Below are 6000 nucleotides of genomic sequence, written 5' to 3'. Positions count from 1 at the left end.
CAGCAGATATGGCTCCTTGCCACTCACATCAATTTGTCCAACTAACTACCTTTCACTTCAAAGCAGTGTTGTTTGTATAAAATATTTACATTCGGCTTTCCGTGAACGTGTATGTTATGTTTGTTTATTTATTTATTTTATTTTAAAAGTTTTATATAGCGCTAGTTTGACCCGTAGGTATCAGAGCGCTTTACATACATACCGTATGCACACTGGCACACTAATCACCCGTGCTTGTATATATAAATATAAAAGGATATTTATACGCATGCATACAAAGTCAGATTTAAATATTTTAAGAAACATGTATACATTTATAAACGCACAATTGTATATTTATGTATCTCAAACGTTTCTCGGTAGCCCCCCCCCCCCCCAGTTTTATCTTTGGCCCTCCCTGAAGCTCACTTCTAGAGACGCCTCAACCTTCGGCTTCTTCCTCTGAAGCAATTTCACTGTCCCCCAGATTTCTATTCTCTCTCTCTCCCTTTCTCAGTTCATACTGTAAGTTCCAAACTGTTTTCCTCTGTTTTCCCTTCTCACAGGCACCCCCCCTTCATCCTTTTGCTCTCCCTACACTTCATCCTTTCTTTATATCCATGAGAATTATATTTCCTTAGGAATTAAATCCATCAGGACACTCTTTTTTTATGTTCTGGTCTTTCCTTTTACAAAGCATTGTAATTGTGTACTACAAAGTCCAGAATGCATTTGGTTGTTAAAAGAATGCCCAGGACTGGTCCATGGTGTCCCCAGTAACCTGGAGCCACTGGTAACCCTACATGATGACTGTGACGCAGAAACTAAACTAAAGCTCAAATATCGCTGCCAACTCACACTTGCTCCTGGATCTCGAGCATTATTGTGTACCAGTGAAGTGCCTAGAAGTGTTTTGACTTACTGTGTGTGCTGCACTAAGCTCCTGAATTAATATTATTAATAAATAAAACAAGTTTGGAACATCCATGACATGTAAAACACAAATAATGAAATTGATGGGGGGACTGTTGTGTTACTAGACATAATATGTTCAAATTTTCAATTTATTAAATTTTTCAAAGTGGGACATCTCTGTTGCAGTGTGTATGTGTGTGACTTATTTTGTGCAAACCTAGCTACAAAGCAAAGCAGCTCTGTACATGAAGCGGGCTCCAAAATGGGTGTGCAATAATTGTGCACTGAACTGGACTTTTGAAAACCGGGCTGGATGTCTTTGCTTCGATCGAATGGGTGGTAGGCGTGGTTTGGCTCCCAGCTGTGAGCTTGGCGGTGATGAAGGATATATTTTTAGGCCACGTGGGTGGGGCGTTGAGGCTTCATCTGACGCAGCACTATCAAATCTAGAAAAAGGGAAAATTTGCTGTGACTCATTTACCGCTCGTCTCAGTTTCGCGAGAATTCAACAAGAACTGTAGACAGAAGAAAGCTCTTCGTTAACTTGTGTTTGGTAGGTCTGAAGGAGTCATGGATTTAAGGGTTTCTTTTTTCTCAAAGAGGACAACTGGATTGTTGGAACACGACGATGGAGAATAACTTCTTCTGAGGGAGGATTGCACAGTTCCTGAAGAAGGCTACCGTGGTATGATCTGATTTTAGTGTCTCCACTCGAAGAAGGCTCTAATTGAACTTTTCCTTTTGAATATTTCTGTTACGAGCACCCCCTGTCTTGGGCTCCCGCCAAATTTTGTTTTCTTAATATTTCTAGTTCTGACCCCTGTTGTTTCCGTCAACTGCCAGCCTTGTAGATTTAAGACTGCTCCTCTTTCCGAACCCTTTGCTATTTCTTTGCCCAATCCAAATTTTTGACTTTATTTAATCCTCACCATTTTTTCCATTGTCCTTTTAAATTTCTTTGCGCCAATTCTGACGTCATAGTGGACGTGATCATGAGTAAATCTAGAGATGAGAACCTTCCGCAATGGGCGGCCCGCATTTTGTCCAATACCAGGTCCTCTTTTTACCCGCCCAAAGTTTTACGTCTACCCATTGGGCATTTGAGTGGTGGAGCGATGGGTGACGAAAGGGGTGGAGGTATGTAGGGGGTCCTATTAATTTTTTTAGTCCGTCACTTTTTACAAAGAAGAGCCAGCGTGCTTTTGCAGTGCTTTTCAGCCCCCGCCATGGCATCGGACCCCTATAGTGCCCTGTTGCACTTGCTTGGACAGAGTGATGTTCCAGGCTTCGACTGCCTATACCCCTATCTGGGTGGCTTCAGGTCAGTGACTGTTGGGTGTTCGTGGTATCGGGTGGGGAGATTTGCATTTGGAATTTGAGCATTTGTAGTAGTGCTGACAACTGGATAAAATGGCGGGGAGTTTGAAGAGCAGAGGGGGACGGTTATGACCAGCTAATGGCGTCTTCTTCATCCCCACGTGTCCAGTGAACGAATCTGAGACACACGATTGTTGCCTAAGCTTAGTTTTGTAGAACACTATAATGCCTACAGAAACGAGGAAGACCACATCTTCCCGCCTCCGAACTAAAGGATTGTTTGGTACATATGAAAGTGATATGCGCATATTTACATACCTAGAATGCATTTGTGTTTTTAGCAATGCAATTTCAGATGGAAACAACAGCTTACTCATTATTAAAGTTATTACTCATACTCGCCAACATCGGATATCCACATTGAGACAAACCGCCTACTTTGCAGTCGACATATATTAGCAGAATTGTACTATTTATCACAAGCACTTGAAAAACTATATTGTTCAGAGTAAAAATTAATTCAGACTCCTACACAAATACATTTGCTTCCCACGGGTAGGATGTTTTGAAATTGAAGGAAACCAAATCATTAGCCGTGCAAGGTCTACTGTGGCCAAAGTCTAAAGTAAGTCATTTGTTTTATTTTTTCAAATGAACAGTTTTGTAAATTTAGCAAAAGTAACTGCCGTGGAGTTTGTCTTTGACGAGCCGTTCAGTTGCATTACTTTTCAAGTGAGCGGTCCAAGAAGGGGAAGTAAGCCAATTAAAGTGTCGATCTCAGACACAGAAAGAAACAATCGCCAAGATTGTGGTCAAAAGCTCTCAGTAATTTAGCAAAACATTTTGCAAAGTGCTCATAAAAGGGGTGCACAAAGTGTGACAATGTAACTATGGGAGCACAAAGTGTGACAATGTAACTATGGGAGCACAATGTGTGACAAAGTAACTATGGGAGCACAAAGTGTGACAAAGTGTGACAATGTAACTATGGGAGCACAAAGTGTGACAATGTAACTATGGGAGCACAAAGTGTGACAAAGTGTGACAATGTAACTATGTGAGCACAATGTGTGACAATGTAACTAGCATATTCTGTTTTGCTGATCTGCGTTTTTCTCTCTTCAACTCTTGAAACTTTTTACCCTGTCTATGCCCCATGCTTTTCTACTTTTCTTTTCCTGCTCTCTCTATCGCTCCCTTTCCACTTTCACAACTGAACTTAAATGCCCAGCCTGAAAAAATATCAGTATTTTGTTTTGCAAAGTTACTTTTGTTTCCAACTGTAACGGCATCCTTGGTAAATCTCATAGTCAAGTCTTTTGCGGAAGAAGGCCCACATCCTGTCCAGTGGGGGCAGCTCCTTTTCCCCCGCGCCAAAAATTCAACACCTGATTGGATGTCTTAAAATGGGTCATGGGATCGCATGGAAGGCGTGGGGAAGGTTGTGGCATGTACACATTTTCCTCCACTCGCCTTGCCCGCATGTTGCAGTAGTGGGTGCTCTTATGCACCTGCCCTGGAGTTGGACACCTGCCCTGCGGCAGAGTGCCCGTCTAACTCTGGGGCCCCTCCCCCATGTTCAGCAGGTGGCCATTCCTCCCTCCAGGGCTTCAGGGTAGCCTGCGTTGGCTTCCAAGGGTGCATTAGCACACTGGAGAATCCAGGGCTCTGCTGAGGAAATTGTAGGTTTTGGCGCCACAATGTTAGATAAATGTGGCGGGCATCAGAGCGTACATTGGGGACATGTATAACACGCTTAATATGCCTTCCCCTGTATAACAAGCTTAATATGCCTTCCCCTGCAGCCTCTGAAAGCATCTGGACTGTACCATCTATTCTTTATTCATGATTTTAAACTCAGTTTTTCATAACAATAAAGTTACGCAGAGATTTGAGGAGTGTTTACTGGGTCTGGTTTTAAGAATCACTTTTCAAGGGATTCGCGCAGTTGTTTGTGACATTTGAAAAATAATAACGCTATGTTATAGATAACTCGACGACAACACTTTTCAGTCTTCATAAAGTAACAGCTCACAGGCGGGAGGTGCCATTACTTAGATTTTCTGACACCGGGGAGCAGCCTTGAGATGAAGCCCCACTGTTGAATATTCCATGTATCACAGAAATCCAATGTAACCCTTTGTGGAAGGGAAATGTGAGCATCGCACAAGTAGGGCAGACAGTGAAGTAGATTCTTGTACAATAAATACACAACAGCCATAGTTTTCCTCCCTAGGGGCGCGGGTTGCAAGATTTTGGTGGATAGGACACAGATGGTCATGCAAGCTCTTTCTATCGCTCTGGTGCCCAACGCAGGTCTGGGAGGGCCTGAACCAAGCAGGCAAATCTTAAATATGTGGAATAGGTTCACCGATTGCATGCCTGCATCAGACACCATATAGTTATTTGATTAAGTGCACATTCACCTAAGGGTTTCATGTCAACGATGGCCAAGCCTCATGTCGTTGGCAGGGTCTTCACAAAACTGAGGTAAGTCAATGATGTGGAGTATCTGTTTTACGATCAATCAGATGACCGGTCATTGGTATGTTTTTCACGGCACGTCACCCTAAGCTCCTACTGAATGTAGTTTCTTAGCAAGTAGTCCCAGATAGGAGAAGCTATTTGTTGCATCTTCTGTCTGCCACTTCGTCCCTTTCTGGTACTCCTGATGTCGTGTTGTGTCATGGTTCTGTGTGTGATGTCATGTGCTTCCTCAGGATTCTAGCTCTGTCAGCTGGAACCAGGCGAAGCTACACAGGGACTGAGCTGATGACCTAAAGCTCCTGCTGGCAGCTCCTGCCTTCAGCATGGGCGAGCGGGGCCCACGCCCAGGGTGCGGACCTTGATAGGTGCACAGGAGCTGTCTACAGTAGTCTCTCTCTAACATGTGTATTTGTGAAGCACACGTTCACCCGGAGGTATCTTGGCACTGAAAAACAGATGTTTATTGCTACCCAACTCAATGGTGCTCATTTTATCGACCTTAGATGGATGAAAGTCTGAGGGGACCCACCAGGATTTGAACCTGTGACCATGAGGTCGAACACAGTCCCCTACAGTTAGTACACTAAACACCGGACCCGGATAACCTGACTGTAAAGTAAAGTCTGTTAACACTGGCCCCCATATCTACATTTTGTGTGTATTTCTTCTCCTGAGCATCCCCTGTCTTTTCCAACTCACCTTCCGCCCACCCTTCTCATTATTCCAACAGACTGATGACGGGGTGCCAAATTTGGTTTCACCCGGGGTGCCACCTCTGCCTGCTGGGATACTTACTAATATATGTGTGTACCTAACTGATGTACTGATGTACATGGTGATAAATATTTCAACATACACACATGCCTTACCTGTATCCACTGATCTTCAATTGGAACAGTAATCAAATTACAAAGGGACCTTAATCTAATAGCCCTGTTGATCACAGAGTTTTCAACTGGGAGGGATGCTTGAAAGTAAATGGAAACATGGTCTCTGAAAAGGTGGGGCGAGGAGATGCAAGTTCCAAATGTATCTGGCCAACTCTGGCAGAAGATATGGGTAAAAAGTCCTAGAAGGCAAATTCTTAGAGCAACAGATGGTGGCAAAATAGATGTTAACTTTATTCTCTCATCTTTTTCTCCCACTCCTATCATTTCACCTCCCCCAGGTTTTCACTCTTCATTGACCAGCTCATCTGTAATTAAATTGTAAAAAATAAATAAATGCACGGGCACTAAGCATTTCGAACAGTCTGCCGCAGGGTGCTGCTGAGTGCCGGGGTTTCCAAATAGCAAAGCTGTC

The 6000-nt window shown here is 43.5% G+C and overlaps 1 protein-coding gene across 2 annotated transcripts in view; it reads left to right on the top strand.

The window, feature by feature from the left end:
* Positions 1 to 1385: 1385 nt before the first annotated feature.
* The window catches only part of TP53 (tumor protein p53), a 99273-nt gene continuing 94658 nt past the window's right edge, over positions 1386 to 6000 (top strand). The window contains exon 1 of one of the 2 annotated variants that reach the window (XM_085638038.1): positions 1386 to 1447. The gene's annotated coding sequence lies outside the window, so the exon portion shown is untranslated. Of the gene's footprint in view, positions 1580 to 6000 lie in introns of both variants that reach the window. The other variant, XM_085638037.1, reaches the window with a different exon arrangement.

This window comes from Triturus cristatus, chromosome 12 (genome assembly GCF_964204655.1).
Source record: "Triturus cristatus chromosome 12, aTriCri1.1, whole genome shotgun sequence".
Lineage (NCBI taxonomy): Eukaryota > Metazoa > Chordata > Amphibia > Caudata > Salamandridae > Triturus > Triturus cristatus.
This window is presented reverse-complemented; position numbering and strand designations above follow the sequence as displayed.